Source organism: Mesoplodon bidens (genome assembly GCF_964165515.1).
Source record: "Mesoplodon bidens genome assembly, chromosome: 14".
Classification (NCBI taxonomy): domain Eukaryota; kingdom Metazoa; phylum Chordata; class Mammalia; order Artiodactyla; family Ziphiidae; genus Mesoplodon; species Mesoplodon bidens.
The window spans coordinates 70,019,620-70,046,716 of NC_138170.1; the positions used below are offsets into that span (position 1 = coordinate 70,019,620).

At 39.3% G+C, this 27,097-nt stretch overlaps 1 protein-coding gene across 10 annotated transcripts in view; it reads right to left on the minus strand.

Moving 5' to 3' along the window:
• NCOA1 (nuclear receptor coactivator 1) overlaps positions 1-27,097 on the minus strand; it is a 264,180-nt gene that overhangs the window by 144,272 nt on the left and 92,811 nt on the right. For 3 of the 10 annotated variants that reach the window (XM_081254781.1, XM_081254777.1, XM_081254778.1), the window contains exon 3: positions 24,236-24,319. The exons of the other annotated variants lie outside the window; for them this stretch is intronic. The gene's annotated coding sequence lies outside the window, so the exon portion shown is untranslated. The remainder of the gene's footprint in view (positions 1-24,235; positions 24,320-27,097) is intronic. 10 annotated transcript variants of the gene reach the window in all.

A 27,097-nucleotide genomic window follows, 5' to 3' on the forward strand; every position in this document is an offset into this window, starting at 1 on the left:
ATTAAATCACAAAGTTCTGTCAATTCCTTGATCAATCTCTAAGAGATCTGGATTCTCTTTCTATTTATAAATCTTTGTCCAGGTTCTCACATCCCATGCTTAGGCTTAGAAACCACTGTAGTCCATTAATACATGCAGAACAGTATCTTTAAGAAATGTTTTATTTAATTACTTCCCTCCTAATTAACTCTCAGAAGTTTTTTTTTTTAATTGCCTAGCTAAACAAATATAAAATGTATATTCAAGGCCCCCTTCAGTTTTTCCCTGTCTTTCCTTCTCCAAGCCTCTCATAACGTTTTGGTATTCTACTTATTGGGATTATGCCCCAACTCCATAGATATGCATAGCTGTACACTTTCTTCAAAATTTGATCGAAATTCATATTCTTTAAGAATACTTGCCTTTAATCCCATTCTGATCACTGTTTCCTGAAAATTTTCTATTATATATTATGTAATACTTGTTCATATGCTTTGTTTTCCTATGATGCACTTAAATATAAAAATTATATTATACAAATATATTCTTGGCCATAGCCATGCACGTTTCTTTTTAATTTTAACTTGTTAATATTCCTTATACTAATTTCAATTTTTTTCATAGCTAATTTCATTTATGAAAATACTACAGAATCTTTTTTCCCCCAATGAAATTAATTACTTACTTGGTACCTATGGTGGTTAATTTTACGTGTCAACTTGGCTAAGCCACAGTGCCCAGATATATGGTCAAACACCAGTCTGGATGTTGCTGTAAAGGGTTGGTTTGTTTGGGTTTTTTTTGATGATATTAACATTTAAATCAGGAGACTGTGAATAAAGCAAATTATCCTCCATAATGCGGGTAGGCCTCATCCAATCAGTTGAAGGCCTTGAGAGAAAAATAACTGAAGTCCCCCAAGGAAGAGGTAATTCTCTCTGGAAACTGCCTTTAGACTTGAGCTACAACATCAACTCTTCTCCAGGTCTCCACCCCGCCAGCCTACTCTGCAAACTTCAGACCTACCAGCTCCCATAATTGCATGAGCCAACTGCTTAAAATCAATCAATCAATCAATCTCTCTCTTCTAATACACACACACACACACAGAGACACACACACACACATCCTATGGATTCTGTTTCTTTGGAGAACCCTGACTAATACAGTGCCCCAGAGTTTAAAGTCTTGTTTGGTGACTATAGGGGACACAAAGCCAGGTCCCTCATGCCCCTCAATCAATTTATTCATTTAAAAATATATAGTGTCTGCTGTGTGCTACATTCTGAAGATTCAAAGTTGATCTAGATCCCTATCCTCATGGACTTGGGGGTGGGGGAAGTTTAGCTGAAGAAACAAACAAAATAATGCAATAGGGCTTCCCTGGTGGCGCAGTGGTTGAGAGTCCGCCTGCCGATGCAGGGGACATGGGTTCGTGACCCAGTCTGGGAAGATCCCACATGCCGCAGAGCAGCTAGGCCCGTGAGCCATGGCCGCTGAGCCTGCGTGTCTGGAGCCTGTGCTCCGCAACGGGAGAGGCCACAGCAGTGAGAGGCTGGCGTACCGCAAAAAAAAAAAAAAAAAGCAATAAACATCATGACGTTTTGAGCTCATGATACACTATTCATGGGAGCACAGGGAAGGGACACATACATAACTAAAGCTTCTGCATCAACTGAATTTTAACTGCCTATTAACTAAAATATTGTTCATCATATAATCACCCTTGGAAATCAATTACATACCGTAAACATACAGAAATAGAGTAAAAACATTTAAAAAGAACAGAATGTGAAAACAAACACAATACAAATACTACATTAATATTCCTCTGAAGTGATTACTTGTAAGAACTGAGGGGCTTTTCCCTGGTGGCGCAGTGGTTGAAAATCTGCCTGCCAATGCAGGGGACACGGGTTCGAGCCCTGGTCTAGGAAGATCCCAAATGCCGTGGAGCAACTGGGCCCGTGAGCCACAACTACTGAGCCTGCGCGTCTGGAGCCTGTGCTCCGCAACAAGAGAGGCCGCGATAGTGAGAGGCCCGCGCACCGCGATGAAGAGTGGCCCCCACTCGCAGCAACTAGAGAAAGCCCTCGCACAGAAACGAAGACCCAACACAGCCAAAAATAAATAAATAAACTTATGAAAAAAAAAAAAGGAACTGAACTGGCTAAGGAATCTTAAAAGAGTAAGATTTAGAATGTTGAAGAATCTTGTTCCAGTTTGAAAAGCCAATCTGATTAACTGGAATTGGAAAGACACACATAGAATCTCACAGTTCATAAATCTCAAGCATACTATGTAAAATGAATATTGTAAAATGGGATTAGTCTTTAGTTCTTTGAAATGTATATTAAATCATAAAATCCTTATTTTGAAAGCATCTTAAGTATATATGAAAAGCGATTGGAATTTAAGTTCATTTAAGGATACTTCCAATGAATTTGCTGTACCTTTTACACTTGCAACTATGCTACCTTACCTTACCAAGTAATATAAAAATTCAAGAACTATGTTCACAATGTAAAATATGACCACTGAAATTAAACATTAAAAAAAAAAAACATTAACTTAAGAATAGTAGGCTCCTCCTCCTCATTAGGGAGGACGCCCACACCCTTCCTCTACAGGTGTGCATCTCTGCCTTGCTTCTATCTTCACTAAACAAACTGTTTCTCTGTGTGCTCTCCCACTTGTTGTTGTGCTATGTCTCTAATAATAAACTTTGTACCTGTTTTTACAGTTTTGCCTCCATGAGAAATGCATTTTTCACTGGGGGGCAAAAGCCAGGGGGTGTGGTGGCTAGGATTCCTAGTTTTCATCCAGGCTACCCAGGTTCAATTCCTGGGCAGGGAATTAAGATCTCGCTTCACGCCACCACTCACTGCTGCCTCTCCGAGATCAGATGGTGCCGAAACCTGGGAGTTCAAGATATAAAGAAGCTCCTCTCCTCAAGCTACTTATGGTTTACAACAGTTTGGTAATCTACACCTGTGGGTAAAATTAAAATATTCACCTTTCTATCTGCTCCCTCCTGAGATTGGAAACTCTTAGGTTCCCAGCAGCTTTATCAGCTCCTTTATGCTGGGAACAATTAAATCATACTAAGGATAATCAGTCTAGTTACACTAGAAAATTGGGCTAAATGCCTTATGAACAATGCCAATATACAATTTCCCTGAAAGACAAGGGCTGGAACAGAACAGACTAAGTCAGATAACCTGGGTATATACTGGGCTACAACTAATGGAAGTGCCTGACTTAAATTCGTACTTATGACCTTACTAATACTGCTGGCTATATTGTTTTCTATATTGCCTGTTTTACAAAATTTTTGTTTATTACATTACCACATGTGTGACTGAGCCTCTGATCAAATAATGATATATAGTTCCATATGAAATCAATGACTGTAATAGTGTAACTCTAGATATGGGAAGAAGCAACAAGAGGGAATATTTACCTGGACCATAAGGGATTAGTAAGACAGGTGGTCCAGAGATTTTGGGCTACTGTTAACAGAGCTAGTCCAGTAACAGCACATTGAGTGGCCTGTCAACGAAATCTTCGCCAGACCTGGGAGTGAGCATTCCTCGCACCATGGAACAAAATGGCCATGAAATGTCCCCCAAACCATGGTTAAACTTATGATCATGAAGGGGCCCTGCCGACTGGAAACTGACACTTGCCATCTACCTCTACAAGGACTAAATCATGGCCACTGCAGCTGCTGACCTTCAACACCCCCTGAAAGGAGCTCAGGGTGGAGATCAGAAATGAGGCCCTCTGTGCTCTGGGAAAAACTGGCAGGACAGGCCTTCAGATAGTTAGATATTTTCAGAAAAAGATGTTATGAGCCCAAATTCTTACATCTTCTCATACCTAGAAAAACACTAACATCATTAATGGTAACGTCTGCTTTGGCTATTTTTTTGGAGAAAAATTTCAGGCCAATAGCACCTGTTATCTATGTGTTAATACCACATTAAAAGTTAAAACCTACTTAGATGAAACTAGACAACTGGCTACCTGGCTACAAGTCACCCCGAAGTGCCAGGTCCAGACTGGGTTTCAGGCTTTATCTCCTGAAAAGAAATGAGATCTATTTTCTCTATTAACATTCAGGTTGTCACTCCTCCAACTACTTCTAACTAGGTCTGTTATACCTACATCAATAACACTGGGTTAGTAGAAAAAGACGTCAAAAAGTTATATGACTATGCTCAATGGCTTCATTCCTTTGGACAGGGTAACCCAAGTGCTAACACTATCTGGACTACAGTTAAAGTAACGCTATCAAATGTAACCTGGTTCTTACTCCTGCTTGGGCCCCAATATTTCTTTTACTGATCTTTGGCCCTTGCCTTTTTAATCTACTTGTTAAGTTTGTCTCTTCCAGATTACAATAGTTTCACTTCAAGATGACGGTGATGCAGAGATTCCAGCTACTCCTCGGATAACAAGAGAAGTCACCATGGGCCCCTTAATGAGACAGGAGAAGAGCTCTCTGACCCCAACTAGGGAGGGCCTACGAGCCCCATGCCAACATGAGGAAGCTGGAGAAGACAGACCTTCGCCCTTCATCCTCCCAATAAAGATTTATTGGGATTCACATCTCTCAGGGGGGATTTGAGGAAGGAGATAGATGGGCTCCAGGCTAGACATTTACAACTGGCCTCCTGTTCACACTTCCTGGGGTGAGAAGATGGGCTCCAGGCCCGACATTCATTACCAGCCCCCTGTTTACACTTCCTGAAGCAAGAGACAAACGGGCTCCAGGACTACATATTTATGACCCGACTCCTGTCTGTATTTCGAGATCTGCACCTCGATATAAAAACCAGCAACAGAAATAGGGTAAATAACCAGACATTGGACATTTTTATGGCAGGGACAGAGTGGGACTAAACCCTGTTAAAAGATCAAGAGGTCATACATTTCCTATCCTTGGGCAAGGGAAACGTTGCACCTTAGGGGTCAAAAAGGAGGGGGCACCACCCCATAATATGTGATGCTAAAGCCATGCTAAGGCCTCTGGGCTGTAATCCATCTTGGAAAAAAGTTGCTCACATGCATTGGGGAGCGTCCTAGAGCACGTCAGGTGCGGAAAAAGAAACCAGATAATTGGCCGAAGGTAAACAAAGACCCGGAAGAACTGCCCTATATAAGTGACTTAACCGCCTCTTTACTGCGCTCCTCCTCTTTAGGGAGGATGCCCACACCCTTCCTCTACAGGTGTGCATCTCTGCCTTGCTTCTATCTTCACTAAACAAACTGTTTCTCTGCGTGTTCTCCCACTTGTTATTGTGCTATGTGTCTAATAATAAACTTTGTACCTGTTTTTACAAAAAAAAAAAAAAAGAATAGTTAAATCTTAGATAGTGAAAAATGGTAAATGAAACAAATCTTTTTTTTTTTTGCTTTGTTCTTGTATTTAAATAAGGCGATCTCCTTAATTCCCAGTAGTCTGAGAATTTATAATGTTTCATAACTCTATCAGATTAGCATACTAATGACTATTATATAAAAGTTGCTGTCTATATTATTGTATGATTTTTTTCCCTTTGGGCTAGTAATTAGAAAAACATCTTCCAACATTAATTAAACTGGTGATATTATTAAATGAACACAATCTCATATTTTACCACAAGTATTCTTTATCAACTAGTAAAACCTATATCCCTATAGTAGGCACACAGTAAACATCTGTTAAATGAATTAACGAAAGGTTCACAGGCCTGAAATTTCTGTAGCCTGAAGTCTCATGACCTTGCTCCTAAATTCTACTTCAATATGGACATTGCCAAAGGTATAGTTTTTTTATGAAGACTTAGAGATTTTCCTTTGGTGCTTTAGGGGCCCTCCATATAGATTCCCTCTAAGAAACTATATAACTAGTATCACACTAATATTTCATGAAATAATTGGAACAAATTATGAGAGATCTCTATCACACCCATAAAAGCTTTGTATTCAAATACCTTGCTGCCCAGCTGAAAGCTCAACAATCTCTGGGCAGAGGCCGCAAGGCTAAAAAGGCCCTAAGAAATCAAGATGCCACAAGAGCCCCAGAGGGACCCCTGTTAATTTAAAAAGGATTAAACTATTGATACAATATTCTTGTGTAAGTCATTTAACTTCCAGGAGCTTCAGTTTCCTCACCTGTGAAAAATGGAGGTTGGTCACTCAAGATTCTATAGAAAGCAAAGCAGATTTACCTTCATTATCCCTTCAGAAGGCAAGAAGCTTCAGAAGCCTTATAAAAATGGTTTTGAACCTTGTTTGGGTGATGGACAGCTTTGAGACTTCAATAAAAGCTAGACACTTTACCTCAAAAGAATTTTCACATGTACAAAACTTTGTATATAGTGCCAGGAAAGTTTAATGACCCTCTGAAGTGGTCCATGGAACTTAAACTTCTGTAAGTTTAAACAGAATTCAATAAATTGGGGACATGTTAATAAGTTTGAAAACAAAGCAGTACTTTGTACCTAAATCTTTTGATTTTTTTAAAACAAATTAAATTTATTTTAAATTTCAAATAATAGTAAAGAGGAATTGATTACTTTTATGACTACCAAAGAGAAACATGGTTTTGAAGAACTGAAAACTACTAGCTTAGATAATTAAACTATGCTGGTAAATCAGAGTTCCAGATAAGTGATACCCAAAACCATTATAATTGTATGTCAATCTCAATTCTAATGAACCAACTGTAATAAAAATATTTACTTAGAATTCCACATTTAAACAAACGTGTTCCTTTTGATTTTCTTTATTTGGACAATCCATTTGGAGATAAGCCTTCAATAAAAATATAAACTAAATACAAAATATTTACTTGCTAAAATGGTTTAAATTTCTGAAAGATTAAATAGCAATCATGTATTTTAAGAGTTGAACACAGTCTCATCGCATCTTAATTTATAATTAAGATGAGTTAAATCTATTAAGCTACAACATAAATTTGCTCATTATTTTATATTGCTAAGAAAAAAAATGTTTTTCCAATGTAAAAGGAAAGAAAGTAGAGGGGCCTGACTTATCACAGAGGGAAAGAAGAAACAACTTACAATTCTGTAGAGATTAATTAAATACATGCAACTGATACTGGTGTTAAGGTTTTACAAATCATCTACAGAATAAGCCACACAGATACTAATATCTGCTCTCACAATAGAGGTTCCAATGTGTAGATTTTTTTGTACAGGCTGCCGTTGTTAGGATTCCTCTTGTCTAAAATGGGTCCCTGGGGAACTAGCAAGAAGAAATTCTATGATTATTTCCTGATGCAATAAAGGGAGAGGGCTTTGCAGTACTAAATTTAAGGAAAATAATGACTCTGCTCCAATTGTGATGGCAATATCCCTAATCAGGAATATAGAAGTAAAATGGCCCCAGTTTCTCGTGTATTCCGTTTTTGTATTTTTAGTTAAACAATATTTAATTTTAATTTAATTTTCTTAAGGAAGTCTTTCTCATTAGCTCATGAAGTCATAGATTGGATCTTTTTATTATAAATTACAGTTTGTACAATTCACAAAAGAAAAACATTGACACACATTTATATACCCCACTTACAGCAACATGGATTCTGGATTCTCCAGTGTTTCACTTACAGATTACTCAGGGATTGTGAATATACCACTGTGTTTACTTGAATAACCGCACATTTACCAGGAAATGAAGCAAATATCTGGAATTTAGTCTACAGTCATCCTTACAAGCTTAATTTATCTTCTAGATTCTCAGCTCTGTTTATCGAAGAATGGTACACTTACTAAAAATCACAAAGATAATCAGTAGCAGATTTAAATTAGAATCTAGATTTAATGCTTCTCTCCCCTTCAGTTGTTTCTTTAGATTTCTAAGAAGTCCTACTTAGAGCTGCAGATATATTGGGCGAGACCTTACAGGTAGACTTCATAAGTAAATGCCTCTATGCCTGACAGCAGGATTCGCCACTAACCTGCTCTTGTGACATCAGGTATAGGACAACATCTTAGGATCTCAGCTTTTGCTATCTGTAAAATAAGGATACTGGAGCAGATGATTTCCAAGGTCATTTCCAATTAAAACACGGAAGCCTACATTGACAGAAGTCTATGAATGAGTAACAGAATTAGAGTTAAGTCCATTTGAGACTACAGTCACAGTTATGTATGTAGGATTAGAAAATGGCAAAGAAATGTGGAAAAAATACGAAGTTTACATTTAAAGTTTCCTTTCACAATTTAGGTTTGGACTGATGACTGAAAAAGGCCCAGAAAGCCTACCACTTTTCTCCAAATCCCCAGCACCCCTTTTTCATGATGCCACTATGCTAATATCCACAAGGAGTACAACCTAAGAGTATGCTTTACTCCAAATATAACCATTCCCATACCTGGTCCAAGATGAACTGATCCAGTCCATCTAGATCAGGGGTTGGCAAACTTTTCTGTAAAGAGCCAGATAGTAAATATTTCAGGTATTACAGGCTATCCAGTCTCTGTAGCAACTACTCAATTCTGCCTTCGAAGTGCAAAAGCAGTCACAGACTATACATAAATGAATGAGCATGGTGGCTATGGTCTAATAAAACTTTATTTACAAAAAACCAGAGTGGGCAGGATTTGGCCCATAGGCTGTAGTTTGCCAACCCCGGTATAGTTCACACCAAGAAACAAGATGGTATAAATCAGGTATTTTAAAATTTTCAGAGTACTTTCACAGCCTAGAAGAGAGCATGTTACAGTAGAAAGTACCAATGCAGGTATTCAATACATACTAGATGCTTAATAAATATACTTTTCCTTTCTCTTCTCAACAGTGCCATCCCAAACTTACTTCTAGAAATCACTCATTCTGGCCCTCTGACAAGAGATGGCCCTTGATTCTTCTTGGTCCTGGCAAATATGCTCCTGGTACACTGCGCCAAGATTTTAGTGTTCCTTCACTCCTCCCTGCCTCCCCACTCCAAGCCACATTAATCCAAAGGTGCAACTTCCAACCTTATCCATCTGGGCCTCAAATGTCAGTATTACTCGCTGTTGGCCCCGGGAAGGTGTAAAGAAATAGAGAAGAGAAAGAAGAGGATAGAGAGAGGGTAGATTCTGGTGGAGGACAGGTGAGCAGTAGCATTACCTCCCTTTCCTGACTCTAAAAAGGAGCCAGGTGCTAACCTACTGTTAATTTAAATGAAAATATTGTCTACTCTAGTGGGAATAAAGAACATTCCACTTTATGCTAAGTGCTTCCTAATGAAAGAACTCAGTTCCAACAGGAGGAAAAAAAAACGACAGTAAGCTTTTTTCTTATGCTTTTATCTAGATCACTCTACCTCCAGCTGTGATGTTTTTAAAGCTCCAAGGAGCTTCTACTAGTAACTATGGTTACTGCTTCAAAACAGTACAGAAAAAGTAGGAGGGAATAGCAATTTGAGGAGAAAAACAATTTTCTTGATTTTCATCAAATGAAACTAGGTAAAGTAACAAGAGATAGATAGGCTGATGGCTGGGCAAGGGCCTCAAGACTGTTATCGAGGTGCTTGATCTCTCAGCCCCACAGGTCTAATACCTCAATGGATCATTTTATCTTATCCAAGAGTGGTCACCAAAAGCTAATTTAGTCATTTATAATGAACAGTATCTTATAAACTTAACGAATATTCTTGCCAGGAAGTCTGTCAATTTGCTTTCCAGCAGAGCAGTTTACTTGGGAAAAACAAATTAAAAGCACAAGGTTCCTTAGAAGTATATGATTCTGATCCTAAGAAGGTACCTATGGTTTTAACATAAAGCTGCCCACCTAATTCTTCTCAACCTTTGTTAGTCATAAAGGTTTTCATCAAATGTTCCTCTTTTCAAACTCCTTAGCAACCTTCTCAAGTTAATTAAATAATTAATACATACACAGGGCCTATCATGTTTCCGGCACTGTATGAGACATTGGATACAGCACAATAAAGAAAAGAGACACAACTCATGCCTGTATGGAGCTTACAATCTAATGGAGAACAGACATTAAATACACAATTGCAAATTGTATTAACATGCTATGAGGGAAAAAAACCTAAATGGTATTTACTGGGATATCAAGAAAAATATTCCAAATAGTAACAATGGGAGCCACCTTTACTGAGCCTTCACTAAGTGCCAGGCAGGGTACATTCTTAAGTTAATCTGCTTTGTCTCATACATGTCCCAGAACAATGTATAAGAAAGGTAGAATTATTCCTGATTTGCAGAGGAGGAAACTGATGCATGGGAGTCTGGTCACTTGCCTATAGCTACCTGATTCCAGAACCTGGTTCTTTTTCTTACCCACAATCACACATCTTGCCTCCCACATATCCTAACACAACTGTTAATTATTAAATTTTACTTGAGTTCTAAATTCTCGTTCTATCTCTACAATTAACTGACTCCATGCTTAAATCATGTCATTTCACCTCTTGGTCATTTCCCAAAATGGAACAGAATTACATGTTACTAAGGTCTTCCTGGCTTTTAAGCTCTACAGTTTTATTATTTTTTAATATAAATTTACTTATCTATCTATCTATCTATCTATTTATTTATTTATGGCTGCATTGGGTCTTCGTTACTGCGTGCCGGCTTTCTTTAGTTGTGGCGAGCAGGGGCTGCTCTTCATTGCCGTGTGCGGACTTCTCATGGCAGTGGCTTCTGTTGTTGCAGAGCACGGGCCCCAGGTGTGCGGGCTTCAGTAGTTGTGGCATGTGAGCTCAGCAGTTGTGGTGCATGGGCTTAGTTGCTCCATGGCATGTGGGATCTTCCCAGACCAGGGCTCAAACCTGTGTCCCCTGCATTGGCAGGTGGATTCTTAACCACTGCACCATCAGGGAAGTCCCTAAACTCTACAATTTTATGATTACATTACTTAAATTTTTTTCCATACCAGCATTTATACCTATCATATTTTACAGATCGTATGGTATAATTTAGGCAATTATCTAAATTTGAACAATTCATTAATTAATCGTTCCACAAATAATCACTGGTCACCTTTGTGCCAGGTATTCTTCTAGGTGTTACAAATATAGTACTAAGCAAAATAGTTAAAAATCCCTGCCATGGTGGCACTTATAATTTAGTGGGAGGAGACACATGATAAATAAAACAAGTAAGTTAATAATATAGTATGTTAGAATATGGTAAGTATTATGGAGAAAAATAAATCAGGGAAGAAGTATAGGAATTGCTTATTCCCCCATGCCTATTATGAGCAGGAATCTGTTAGGAACTAAGGCAAAAAAGATAAGCAATACCTGAGTGCCTGGCCTTGACCTGATCCACCTGCATAAACACAAATATGAGGAATTCTAGAAAAGACAAAGTACAATGGGAACACACAGGAAAAAGCCACAAAGCAGAAGGAACTGAGCTGCAAACTGGATTTTGCTCTCTTACACACACACACACACACAATCAAAAAGGAAAAAAATCATGTAAAAAAGAATAGGGGCCCTATATTTTAAAGCCATGTTTCGAAATTTTACAAGACCTTATTGATAACTGTTTTTTTTCCCCAACATCTTTATTGGAGTATAATTGCTCTACAATGGTGTGTTAGCTTCTGCTGTATAACAAAGTGAATCGGCCATATGTATACACATATACCCATATCCCCTCTCTCTTGCGTCTCCCTCCCACCGTCCCTATCCCACCTCTCTAGGAGGTCTCAAAGCACCGAGCTGATCTCCCTGTGCTATGCGGCTGCTTCCCACTAGCTATCTATCGTACATTTGGTAGTGTATATATGTCAGTGCTACTCTCTCACCTTGTCCCAGCCAACCCCTACCCTACCCGTGTCCTCAAGTCCACTCTCCATGTCTGCATCTTTATTCCTGTCCCGCCCCAAGGTTCTTCAGAACCATTTTTTTTTTTTAGATTCCATATATATGTGTTAGCATACGGTATTTGTTTTTCTCTTTCTGACTTACTTCACTCTGTATGACAAACTCTAGGTCCACCCACCTCACTACAAATAACTCAATTTCGTTTCTTTTATGGCTGAGTAATATTCCATTGTATATATGTGCCTCATCTTTTTTATCCATTCATCTGTCGATGGACACTTAGGTTGCTTCATGTCCTGGCTATTGTAAAGAGTGTTGCAATGAACATTGTGGTACATGACTGGTTTGGAATTATGGTTTTCTCAGGGTATATGCCCAGCACTGGGATTGCTGGGTCATATGGTAGTTCTATTTTTAGTTTTTTAAGGAACCTCCATATTGTTCTCCATAGTGGCTATATCAATTTATGATAAATGTTTCTTAAAGATATGGAAAATAGAGACACAGACTATTTTCCTGTTTGGGAAATTATTAAGATACAAAGTGTACAACAAATGCTAAAGGAACTTCTCTAGGCAGGAAACATAAGAGAAGGAAGAGACCTACAATAACAAACCCAAAACAATTAAGAAAATGATAATGGGAACATACATATTGATAATTACCTTAAATGTAAATGGATTAAATGCTCCAACCAAAAGACATAGACTGGCTGAATGGATACAAGAACAAGACCCGTTATATATGCCGTCAACAACAACAGACCCACTTCAGACCTAGGGACACATACTGACTGAAAGTGAGGGGATGGAAAAAGATATTCCATGTAAATGGAAATCAAAAGAAAGCTGAAGTAGCAATTCTCATATGCGACAAAATAAACTTTAAAATAAAGACTATTACAAGAGAAAAAGGAGGACACTACATAAAGATCAAGGGATCAATCCAAGAAGATATAACAATTGTAAATATATATGCACCCAACACTGGAGCACCTCAATACATAAGTCAAATGCTAACAGCCATAAAAGGGGAAATCAACAGTAACACAATAATAGTAGGGAACTTTAACACCCCACTTTCACCAATGGACAGATCATCCAAAATGAAAATAAATGAGGAAACACAAGCTTTAAATGATACATTAAACAAGATGGACTTAACTGATATTTACAGGACATTCCATCCAAAAACAACAGAATACACTTTCTTCTCAAGTGCTCATGAAACATTCTCAAGGATAGATCATATCTTGGGTCACAAATCAAGCCTTGGTAAATTTAAGAAAACTGAAATCATATCAAGTATCTTTTCCAACCACAATGCTATGAGACTAGATATCAATTACAGGAAAAAATCTGTAAAAAATACAAACACATGGAGGCTAAACAATACGTTACTAAATGACCAAGAGATCACTGAAAAAATCAAAGAGGAAATCAAAAAATACCTAGAAACAAATGACAATGAAAACACGACAACCCAAAACCTATGGGATGCAGCAAAAGCAGTTCTAAGAGGGAAGTTTACAGCAATACAATCCTACCTCAAGAAACAAGAAACATCTCAAATAAACAACCTAACCTTACACCTAAAACAATTAGACAAAGAAGAACAAAAAAACCCCAAAGTTAGAAGAAGGAAAGAAATCATAAAGATCAGAGCAGAAATAAATGAAAAAGAAATGAGGGAAACGATAACAACGGCCAATAAAACTAAAAGCTGGTTCTTTGAGAAGATAAACAAAATTAATAAACCATTAGCCAGATTCATCAAGTAAAAAGGGAGATGACTCAAATCAATAGAATTAGAAATGAAAAAGGAGACGTAACAACTGACACTGCAGAAATACAAAGGATCATGAAAGATTACTACAAGCAACTATATACCAATAAAATGAACAACGTGGAAGAAATGGACCAATTCTTAGAAAAGCACAAACTTCCGAGACTGAACCAGGAAGAAACAGAAGATATAAACAGACCAATCACAAGCACTGAAATTGAAACTGTGATTAAAAATCTTCCAACAAACAAAAGCCCAGGACCAGATGGCTTCACAGGCGAATTCTATCAAGCATTTAGAGAAGAGCTAACACCTATCCTTCTCAAACTCTTCCAAAACATAGCAGAGGGAGGAACACTCCCAAACTTATTCTATGAGGCCACCATCACCCTGATACCAAAACCAGACAAAGATGTCACACACAAAAAAAGAAAACTGCAGTCCAATATCACTGATGAGCACAGATGCAAAAATCCTCAACAAAATACCAGCAAACAGAATCCAACAGCACATTAAAAGGATCATATACACCATGACCAAGTGGGGTTTATACCAGAAATGCAAGGATTCTTCAATACATGCAAATCGTATTAAAAAACCATATTAAAAAATTGAAGGAGAAAAACCATATGATCATTTCAATAGATGCAGAAAAAGCTTTTGACAAAATTCAACACCCATTTATGATAAAAACCCTCCAGAAACTAGGCATAGAGGGAACTTACCTCAACATAATAAAGGCCATATATGACAAACCCATAGCCAACATCGTTCTCAATGGTGAAAAACTGAAAGCATTTCCTCTAAGATCAGGAACAAGACAATGCTGCCCACTATTATTCAACATAGTTTTGGAAGTTTTAGCCACAGCAATCAGAGACAAAAAAGAAATAAAAGGAATCCAAATCAGAAAAGAAGAAGTAAAACTGTCACTGTTTGCAGATGACATGATACTATACATAGAGAATCCTAAAGATGCTACCAGAAAACTACTAGAGCTAATCAACGAATTTGGTAAAGTAGCAGGATACAAAATTAATGCACAGAAATCTCTTCATTCCTATACACTAACAACGAAAGATCAGAAAGAGAAATTAAGGAAACACTCCCATTTACCATTGCAACAAAAAGAATAAAATACCTAGGAATAAACATGCCTAAGGAGACAAAAGACCTGTATGCAGAAAACTATAAGACACGGATGAAAGAAATTTTAGATGATACAAACAGATGCAGAGATATACCATGCTCTTGGATTGAAAGAATCAATATTGTGAAAATGACTATACTACACAAAGCAATCAACAGGTTCAACGCAATCCCTATCAAATTTCCAACGGCATTTTTCGCAGAACTAGAACAAAAAATGTCACAATTTATATTGAAACACAAAAGACCCTGAATAGCCAAAGCCATCTTGAAAAAGAAAAACTATACTACAAAGCTACAGTAATGAAGACAGTATGTTACTAGCACAAAAACAGAAATATAGATCAACAGAACAGGATAGAAAGCCCAGAGATAAACCCATGCACATATGGTCACCTATCTTTGATAAAGGAGGCAAGAATATACAATGGAGAAAAGACAGCCTCTTCAGTAAGTGGTGCTGGGAAAACTGGACAGCTCCATGTAAAAGAGTGAAATTAGAACACTCCACAACACCACACACAAAAATAAACTCAAAATGGATTAAAGACCTAAATGTAAGGCCAGAAACTATAAAACTCTTAGAGGAAAACATAGGCAGAACACTCTATGACATAAATCACAGCAAGGTCCTTTTTGGCCCACCTCCTAGAGAAAGGGAAATAAAAATAAAAATAAACAAATGGGACCTAATGAAACTTAAAAGCTCCTGCACAGCAAAGGAAACCATAAACAAGATGAAAAGGCAACCCTCAGAATGGGAGAAAATATTTGCAAATGAAGCAACTGACAAAGAATTAATCTCCAAAATATACAAGCAGCTCATGCAGCTCAATATAAAAAAAAAACCCAACCCAATCCAAAAATGGGCAGAAGACCTAAATAGACATTTCTCCAAAGAAGATATACAGATTGCCAACAAACACACGAAAGGATGTTCAACATCACTAATCATTAGAGAAATGCAAATGAAAACCACAATGAGGTATCACCTCACACCAGTCAGAACGGCCATCATCAAAAAGTCTACAAACAATAAATGCTGGAGAGGGTGTGGAGAAAAGGGAACCCTCTTGCACTGTTGGCGGGAATGTAAATTGATACAGCCACTAGGGAGAACAGTATGGAGGTTCCTTAAAAAACTAAAAATAGAACTACCATACAACCCAGCAATCCCACTACTGGGCATATACCCTGAGAAAACCATAATTCAAAGAGTCATGTACCACAGTGTTCACTGCTGCTCTATTTACAATAGCCAGGACATGGAAACAACCTAAGTGTCCATCAACAGATGAATGGATAAAGAAAATGTGGCACATATATACAATGGAATATTACTCAGCCATAACAAGAAACGAAATTGAGTTATTTGTAGTGAGGTGGATACACCTAGAGTCTGTTATGCAGAGTGAAGTAAGTCAGAAAGAGAAAAACAAATACCATATGCTAACACATATATATTGAATCTAAAAAAAAATGGTTATGAAGAACCTAGGGGCAGGACTGGAATAAAGATACAGATGTAGAGAATGGACTTGAGGACACGGGAAGGGGGAAGGGTAAGCTGGGACAAAGTGAGAGAGTGGCATGGACTAATATATACTACCAAACGTAAAATAGATAGCTAGTGGGAAGCAGCCGCATAGCACAGGAAGATCAGCTTGGTGCTTTGTGACCACCTAAAGGGGTGGGATAGGGAGGGTGACAGGGAGACGCAAGAGGGAGGGGATATGGGGATATATATATATATGTATAGCTGATTCACTTTGTTATAAAGCGGAAACTAACACACTATTGTAAAGCAATTATACTCCAATAAAGATGTTTTAAAAAAAATACCGCATGCTTACACATATATATGGAATCTAAAAAAAAACAAAAAAGGTTCTGAAGAACCTAGGGGCAGGATAGGAATAAAGATGCAAACACGGAGAGTGGACTTGAGGACACGGGGAGGGGAAGGTGTAGGCTGGGACGAGGTGAGAGAGTGGCATGGACATATATACACTACCAAATGCAGAATGGATGGCTGGTGGGAAGCAGCCACATAGCACAGGGAGATCAGCTTGGTGCTTTGTGTCCCCCTAGAGGGGTGGGATTGGGAGGGTGGGAGGGAGACACCAGAGGGAGGGAATATGGGGATATGTGTATACGTATGGCTGATTCACTTTGTTATACAGCAGAAGCTAACGTACCATTGTAGAGAAATTATACTCCAATAAAGATGTTGGGGAAAAAAAGATAAAAAGTGATCTGAAAGTTATAGGCTTAATACAAATCAAATAAAAACCAAAGTGTTTTTAGAAACATAATCATATAAAAAAAGAGTAAAAAAAATAAGAGTAAATCTGTAAGAAAAAACAAGGAAATTTTGAAAAAGAAGAGTAATGAGGGTAGATATATCCTAATGATTATGAAAGCAGGTGTTGATATGCTTTTCCCATTTGCATTTCCTTCTACTTACTTCCCTACTATTCTATGAGTAGCATCCATTTCCTTGGAGAAGTTTAGATATAAAAGAGAAATACTTAATGCTCACCTTCTGAATTAAAGAAGGGATTTTGCAGCAAGATTAAGTCTTAAAAGTCTGGTTTTCCCAAAGAAGGAAACATTTTTTAACACTAATATTTTCTGACCAAGCCTGAAAGACTCAGAGTACAGTTTCTTCCACTTCGTAGAGCAGATATCCCTTCTGCTCATGACAGCTAGAACATAATGCCTACTACCTAGGGTAGAAGGAGGATAAAACCTGGAGACTGTAAATTAAAGCCTCAAATTCCTGATTCTGGCCAAAGGACTGTGGGATAAAGAAGTAGAACAGAGACAGGAGAAGCAAGTGATCAGCCCAGTACTCCCATTACCCTCTCCAGGTGGAGGCTGCAAAAGGAAAGGAATGTTTGAAGGAGTGGGGAAATCTGGGAGTTAGAATGGATTTTGCTCTGCTTCCTGTTGAGAAAGTGCGAAGTCACTGCCTTCCAGTAACATCCTGCACGGCCCCAACTGCCCTCCCCCCCAACCAAACTTTTACCTCCCCTCATGCACATCTAGCATAAGCTGGAGAGAGCCACAACAAAGCATATGCACAGAAGCACAATCAGACTGAGGAAGGGTGTGAGATTGGCTCTGGGGTCTCCCTTTTCTCCCCTGTGCCATGGAACACTCTGGGAAATTCCTGGGTGCTGTAAAGTAGTTCAGGAAAGGTAACTTGAGATGCTGGATGTTAAGTTTGCCAGAAGAGGTCTCTGTCATAGGGGCAAAGTAGCTCCACAGCAGAGGCCTGGAAAAGAGACCACCTGGCTAGCGAGTCAATGGGAATCCCTAGCCAGACATCAGGTTACCTGTGACACCTGGGAAGATGGCAATACATCCTGGAAGCCAAGAAAACAGATCTCAAGTAACATCAGTTGTAAACTTCAGCTTCAGATATCTGAAGAACACCCAAGGACAAAAGCACCACAGTAGTCACAATTTCAGGGCATAGCCTGACCAGTTACTTTAAAGGAGAGACCAGTGAGAAACAGAGAAGATAGCACATGGATTGAGGGTTCTCGTATCCTTCCATGACTACAAGGTCACACAAGCACCCATAAGTCTGTATTCCATTGTGGGAAGGCATGAGAGAAGAGATGATACTTGAATGACTAGTATCCAAACAGAGACTGAAATATCCAAAGAGATCAATTTAAATTACTACATAAGACTTAGTTTACCAGCTTGGAGTAAGACTGGTACTCTTCCTCCAGTTACCCAGTTCCCAGAGTTCATCAAAAGGAAGAGACGACTTATAGAAAAATAAAGAAGCTATATTTTCTTTGCACACCTAAGTGAGTATGAGTAAGCTGTGATCCTGCTACAGATTTTATGATGTTTATTTTATGTGAGAATTCAAAAGAAATACTTCTTGGCATAATAGAAATCAACATCGCTTTAAAAGTAACAATGGACTTCCAGTTCAAGACGGCAGACTGAGCATCTATCTCTTCTCCTTCTTAAACACCTCATGTCAGGCCACAGAACAAATGAGTGAAAAATACCGAAGATGACCAGTACACCTCTGATGATAAATAGTAAATGCTGGCCACAGCACTTACTGTGGGTCTAAAGTCTCTGTCAGAGGGCTTATAGTGTGAACTTTGAGTTGAAGATAATAGCAGGTTAAGGACAATCTCAATAGACTGTGATCGAGGGAAGATAACTCAGAACTAATCAGAACTCTCCCTGCAGATAAATTCCTTCCCCATAGTAGAAGTTGAGGGAGGGACAGGGACAGGCTTGTTAGCCTTGTCTTTGCAAATGCAAAGAAAAGGGGTTGGGTGGGGAGGAATCCACATCCCATTTACCACAGCAAGTGGGAAAACAACTTGCAGAGTCCTGTGGTCAGCAATGATATTCAGTGGAGAAGAGACCTGTACCAAATTACACCAGTTACCAAGATGTTACCAGCATCAGAATCATCTGAACTGTTTAAGTGCATACTGAATCATATTGGTGCACCCCAGACACACTGAATCAGATTTTTTTGTGAGTGAAGCTAGGAATCTGCATTTAAACTGGGTCCCCAAGGGATTGTTACATGTATTCAAGTTGGACAACCACTGATTTAGACCTTCATTTAAAAATTCTATAAAGAAGAACAGCCAAGAATCACCAGCTACTTAATAAAAACTAAGAGAGGCACTAAGGTGAAAAAGCACAGGCACCATGACCCACAGAAGAGAGAGTAAAGCAAAAAAAAAAAGAAATAAGATGTTTAACTTATATTGGTATCTTCACAGAGATTCAAGAGGTCAATATAGGGGCTTCCCTGGCAGCGCAGTGGTTAAGAATCCACCTGCCAACGCAGGGGACATGGGTTCGAGTCCTGGTCCGGGAAGATCCCACATGCCGCAGAGCAACTATGTCCATGCGCCACAACTACCGAGCCTGCGCTCTAGAGCCCGCGAGCCAGAACTACTGAGCCCGCGTGCCACAACTACTGAAGCCCGCATGCCTAGAGCCCGTGCCCCGCAACAAGAGAAGTCACCACAATGAGAAGCCCGCGCACCACAATGAAGAGTAGCCCCCAATCACTGCAACCAGAGAAAGCCCACGTGCAGCAATGAAGACCCAATGCAGCCAAAAATAAATAAATTTATTTTTTTTTAAAAAGAGGCCAATATATCCATAAAATAAGAAAACTCTGTTCATAAAATATAGTAACCAACAAAAAAGAATTTTTAGAAAATAAAAATAATTTTCAAAATGAAATAACTTGACTTTAGTGACAGCCAAGATGCTAAGCCCATTATATCTCTCCCACCCATTACAACTAGTAAAAACTCTGGAGAGAATCCTAAAAGCAACTACCTGAGAACTCTGAAAAATAAACAATGGCAAGCGCACTGGGGAGGGAAATTAAAACTTGAAGAATAATCAACAGGGCAGTGAGTTTACTCTATTTTAAAAACCCTTTCTTTGTTTACCACTTTAACATGAGGGTGGGTAGAGTCCCAGAATTACGCAGCAGGGGCACACAGCAAACACTCCAAGAGAAAGCCCCTCTTTCCCACTGGAGTAAAAGGGGCATCTGCAAGCTGGAAAGTGTATAAGTTTGGGAGTGAGGTTTCCAGTTCCTTTTCTTTTCTTTCTCTTCTGACCTGCTCTGAAGACAGTCCAAGTTATAAAGCTATACTACTGAGGCAGGAAACCTAAAAGCCTAAGAGAAAACTGTCCCCAACCTCCTAAGGAACTAGAAAAAGGAGCCATCGTTGTATGAAGAGCATTGGAGCGGGGGAGCTCCTCACTTCTCCTTTTGTTCCCCCTACCCTTTCAACCCAGGAGGGCCTCAATGGGGTATAACTGTGCAACAGCGAGGTGCTGGGGGAGGGGGTAGCACCAAGACTCTGATAGAAAGAAACTTCAGCTTTCTAATGAGGAGGCCAGGAGAAGACCCCTGGGAGCCAGAGAACATAAGCAAAGTCCCCAAGAGTACAGAGACAGAGAAGATTCCACAAGGTGCATAAGTATAGATAATAAAGAGGTATCAATGTTTTCCCTCAAATGAATCTTTAACCCAACGCAATTCTAATCAAAATCCTTCATATCCTTATTTTTTTAACTTGATGAATATATTCTAAAGTAAGTCTGTAAGAATTACTAGCAAAAAAAAAAGCAAGACAAACATTTTTGAAACTCTAGTGAGAGAAAACTTAAAAGTTACATTAAATAATATAACATTAAAAGAGTATGGGGGACTTCCCTGGTGGCACAGTGGTTGGGAGTCCGCCTGCCGATGCAGGGGACACGGGTTCGTGCCCCGGTCTGGGAGGATCCCGCGTGCCACGGAGCGGCTGGGCCCGTGGGCCATGGCCGCTGGGCCTGCGCATCCGGAGCCTGTGCTTTGCAGCGGGAGAGGCCGCAGCGGTGAGGCCCGCGTACCACACACACACACAAAAAGAGTATGGGGCTTCCCTGGTGGCGCAGTGGTTGAGAGTCCGCCTGCCGATGCAGGGGACATGGGTTCGTGACCCGGTCCAGGACGATCCCACATGCCACGGAGACCCTAGGCCCGTGAGCCATGGCCGCTGAGCCTGCGCGTCCGGAGCCTGTGCTCCGCAGCGGGAGAGGCCACAGCAGTGAGAGGCCCACATACCGCAAAAAAAAAAAAAAAAAAAAAGAGTATGATAGGGCGTCCCTGGTGGCACGGTGGTTAAGAATCCACCTGCCAGGGCTTCCCTGGTGGCGCAGTGGTTGAGAGTCCGCCTGCCGATGCAGGGGATGCGAGTTCGTGCCCCGGTCTGGGAAGATCCCACATGCCGTGGAGAGGCTGGGCCCGTGAGCCATGGCCACTGAGCCTGTGCGTCCGGAGCCTGTGCCCCGCAACGGGAGAGGCCACAGCAGTGAGAGGACCGCGTACCGCAAAAAAAAAAAAAAAAAAAAAAAAGAATCCACCTGCCAATGCAGGGGACACGGGTCTGAGCCCTCATCCAGGAAGATCCCACAAGCCGCGGAGCAACTAAGCCCGTGCGCCACAACTACTGAGGCTGTGCTCTAGAGCCCACGTGCCACAACTACTGAAGATCGCGTGCCTAGAGCCCATGCTCGGCAACAAGAGAAGCCACTGCAATGAGAAGCCCGTGCACCGCCACAAAGAGTAGCCCCCGCTCGCCACAACTAGAGAAAGCCCGCACACGGCGACGAAGACCCAATGCAGCCAAAAATAAATAAATAAAATAAATAAATTTATTAAAAAAAAGAGTATGATAAATACACAGCAATATAAAAGGAGATCAAAAGAACATTATATAGACAGACAAATATACGTATATATGGGAATCTTATATATGATAAAGGTAGACTTCAAACAGTGGGCAAGAAAAGAAACATTCAATAAATGCTATCAGAAAGAATTAACTAATTTAAGAGAAAAAAGTTAGATTTCTACATAATTATAAAAATTCTGAAAGATTAAACAAAAAATATTTATGCAGATGGCCAACAGGTCTATGAAAAGAAGCTCAATATTGCTAATTATTATGGAACTGCAAATTTGAACTACAATGAGGTATCACCTCACACCAGTCAGAATGGCCACCATTAAACATTAAAAAGTCCACAAATAACAAATGTTGGAGAGGGTGTGGAGGAAAGGGAACCCTCCTACACTGTTGGTGGGAATGTAAACTGGTGCAGCAACTATAGAGAACAGTATGGGGGTTCCTTAAAAAACTAAAAATAGAGTTACCATATGATCATGCAATTCCACTCCTAGACAAAACTCCAATTCAAAAAGATACATGAACCTCAATGTTCACTGAAGCACTGTTTACAACAGCCAAGACCTGGAAGCAACCTAAATGCCCATCAGTGGAGGATTGGATAAAGAAGATGTGGTACATATATACAATGGAATACTAAAAGAAGATGTGGTACATATACACAATGGAAAACTACTCAGCCATAAAAAAGAACAAAATAATGCCATTTGCAGCAACATAGATGAACCTAGAGATCATACTAAGTGAAGTAAGTCAGACAGAGAAAGACAAATACCATATGATATCACTTATATGTGGAATCTAAAAAAATGATATAAATGAACTTATTTACAAAACAGAAACAGACTCAGACATACAAAACAAACTTATGGTTACTAGAGGGTATAGCAGGTTGGCGGGGGTAAATTAGAAGTTTGGGATTAACAGATATATACTACTATATAGAAAACAGATAAACACCAAGAACCTACTGTATAGCACAGGGAACTATACTCAATGTCTTGTAATAACTTATAGTGGAACAGAATCTGAAAAAGTATATATATATATATATATATACACACATATATATATATATGTATATATATGAATATAACTGAATATATATATAACTGAATCACTTTGCTGTACACCTGAAGCTAATACAACACTGTAAATTAACTATACTTCAATTAAAAAAATGGTTTAAAAAATTTTAAATGATAGAAGACCAACAGCCAATAAACATATGACAAAAAGAAGTCAAATAACTGCAACTTAAATGACATTCCTTTTCTTTTAGATTCCCATTATGTTCTTAAAATTTTTTAAAGTCTAAGTATATGTGTGTGTCTGCATTCACTTAAGTGTGTCAAATCTTTGGATATTTCTACACTAAAAAAGAAAAGAGAAAAAATTAGAAGAAATCTGAATACATACTTATTTTCTAAACTTCTATACATAAAAAAGAAATCATATAAAATTAAAAGGCAAATAAGGGTAAAAGTATTTGTAAAAAAATGACAAAATTAGTATTCTTAAAACATTAAGTTTTACACATAATGATATAAAAACTGGTCAGACTGATGGATAAATGGATAGAGGACCCTAATACAAACAAAGAAATTAAATATCATTGTATATATATCCGTTTAGCAAACACTGGGGTGGGGAAAAACTCAATGTGATAATGTGGTGAAAAAGGCATGCTCATTTGCTGAGAGTGAGGAAAAGGTGACAGTACCTTATTAGGAAGCAATTTGACACTAAGTATCAAGAACCTTAGAAAATGTTGATGGCCCCCTGAGAAATTGTCACAATTTAGGAAAGTCTTCAATTCTAGACTCATGTTTGACAGCTACATGACCAGATAAATCACACACCACTTTGAGCAGCAGTTTCTTCATTGTTAAATATGAATACAAGCCACTAATTCTCAGGGTCGTTGTGATATTTAAAAGAGCAACAAAGCACGTAAAAAAGTCTCAAAAACTATAGAGGAGATGGTTGATCCAAGGCCTGTGAACTCTGGGGGACTTCAGAAGGTCCTCGAACCCTCTGAACATCTGTGAATATTTGTGAAAAGTGACTACAGCTTTAAGTCAACCCTCCAAGGGGCTCCTGATCCAAAAGAAAACTGAGAAGCACTACAAGCAAAGAGCAAAATCAAAGTGAAGATATTCTTCCCGCTTGATGCGTCCAGCTTCATGTCTGGCACATATAGGCCGAAATCAGGAACTCACTATAAAAATCCAAGTAGTATTTAAGAGGATATTAAACTTACCCCATTTATTTCAAAACCCCTCAGAACAGTACTTAGTGATTTCTTAGCATATTAATTCAACTCTGACGTAGCTGTAAAGAGAACCTGAAACCAGGAAAACAGTGTTACAGTCAGTCATAGCTATTTGGATCAATCACATGAAATTAATGCAATCCGCTCTAGAAAATGAGAGTAAGGGTGGGGGTGAGGGTGGTGGCAGTAAATAAATTTACTATATTTAAAGTAGTATGCTTAATTCATTAAGATACTCATAATTAATACATAAGCTACCTTGGGACATTCTCTTGAAGCAAACAAAAACTAGAGGTTTTATGTATATATTTTTAATAAAATGGGATATAGAAAATTATTGCTCTTTCTCTAAAATAATTAAGACTGAAAGACTAATTCTAAAACTTCTACTTCTAGATGGTGAGCCATACTTTCATTTAAAAAAAAAATTTTAAGTCCTATAAGTGAGGCACACTGATAAAATTCTACCCAGTCAAGCATATGGCAAGCAGACTAAAAGGTAATATTAATTATAATGAAAACTAAATAATTAAGAATTTAAAGTACTTGAGGACTTCCACTTCTGGGAAGGTGGAATAGATATATTTTTCCCTATTCTTCTCATTAAGTAAAACTAAAAGTCCTGGACAACACATATAACAAACATAAGAAGACTCCAGGGCTTCCCTGGTGGCGCAGTGGTTGAGAGTCCGCCTGCCGATGCCGGGGACAGGGGTTCGTGCCCCGGTCCGGGAAGATCCCACGTGCCGCGGAGCGGCTGGGCCCGTGAGCCATGGCCACTGAGCCTGCGCGTCCGGAGCCTGTGCTCCGCGACGGGAGAGGCCACAACAGAGAGAGGCCTGCGTACCGCAAAAAAAAAAAAAAAAAAAAAAAGAAGACCCTAAAGGTGGAGAAAAGAAAGCAGATCAGGCAGAAATCATCAGATCTAAGGAAAACAACATGGTGGTGAGTTCTATGGGTTTTCTTCTGTGCCCTATATATTCTAGACTTGGAGTTGAAGAAGCTGGCAACCTAGAAATACCAATAGGCCCAGATCCTCCAAAAAACCAAACAAACAAAACAAAATCCTGTTCTCCCAGCCAAAAGATCAGGAAAGAAACAATCTAGACAAAAAGCTGCTATACCCAGACAAACACTATAAAACAAAACAAAACAGAACTGTGGCGCCAGCACCACCAGCAAAGGTCAAGTGGAGAGCCTAGACTTCCACCTCTGCCAAACTGTAACAAGGCACCCCATACTCCCCACCACAGTGGTGTCAGAGAAGGCCATTTGGGAGTTGGTCCCTACCAGGTGATAATGAGACCTCCTTCCCCTGGGTGTCAGTGAAGACCACATGGAAAGCTTAGATGTCCACCTGGCAGTAAGAAGGTGTACTTCCCCCTTCCTGGTGTAGGCTGGTGTCAGAAGAGGCCTAGTGGAGTCGGGCCTTTCACCACTGCCCAACAGTAAAAAGGCCCTCCCCTTCCCCTCAGTACAGGTGTGTACTGAGGCACACCTGCCTTCCCAGCCAAGTAAAAGTCAGTGGAGGCCAGAATTCCCATCCCTGACAAGCAGTAATGAGGAATCTCCCACCAACTTGAGAGTCAACAGAGGCAGAGTGAGGAACGTGGACTTCTATCCCCTCTGGGCAGTAATGTGCCAGAGCAGTCCCCTCTTTCCCATGTTGGAGCAGTGCCAGAAGAAGCCAGCTACGTCAGGATGTGTAAATAAGATCCTGAGTCTCAGAACATAATGTCCAAAATGTCCAGGTATCAAATAAAAATCACTCATCATAACAAGAACTCTCATAACACTCATCATAACAAGAAATATGTCAAACTGAATGAAAAAAGACAAGCCACAGAAGCCAATACCAAGATGAGGGAGATGGTAAGACTATCTGATGAGGACTTTTTTTAGTATTAAGTAATATTTACTGAACATATATTATGTGCTTAGCTAATGCTATAAACATATTATACATATTAACTCTACCCTTATCATAATTCTGTGAAGCAGTTACTGTCACTAATTACTGTTATTAATCCCATTTTACACATGTGAAAAGTGAGGTACGTAGAGATTAAATTACAGGTAAAAACCCCAGAGGTTGCCCGGATTCATGAAGTTATTGAGAGGATCCTGGCTTAGAACCCTGATGGCACCCCTTCTGACATCATGTTTGAAGTGGCCATTATAAAAATGTCTCAAAGAGCAGTTATGCATATGCTTGAAACAAATAAACAAAAAAATAGGGAGTCTCAACAAAGAAAAAATACACCAAAAAAAAAAAAGATTTCAGAACTGAAAAAATATAAAAACTGAAACAAAAGACTCAACAGATGAGAACTACAGTAGAATGGAGAGGACAGAGGGAAGAATCACTGAACTGGAAGACGGAGCAATAGAAACTACCCAATCTGAACAACAGAGAGAAAAAACTGAAAACAAATAAACAGAGCCTTGGGGTCCTGTGGGACTACAACAAAAGACATCTTCCGGGACTTCCCTGGTGCAGTGGTTAAGAATCCGCCTCCCAAGGCAGGGGTCGCAGGTTCAAGCCCTGGTCTGGGAAGATCCCATATGCTGTGGAGCAACTAAGCCCATGCACCACAACTACTGAGTCTGCGCTCTAGAGCCTGCAAGCCACAACTACTGAAGCCCACGCACCTAAAACCCGTGCTCCGCAACAAGAGAAGCCACCGCAATGAGGAGCCTGTGCACCGCAACAAAGAACAGCCCTTGCTCACCACAACTACAAAAAGCCCGCATGCAGCAATGAAGACCCAACGCAGCCAAAAATTAATTAACTAATTAATTTAAAAAAAAATAATTTTTAAAAAATCTTAAAAAAAAAATTTATCTTCC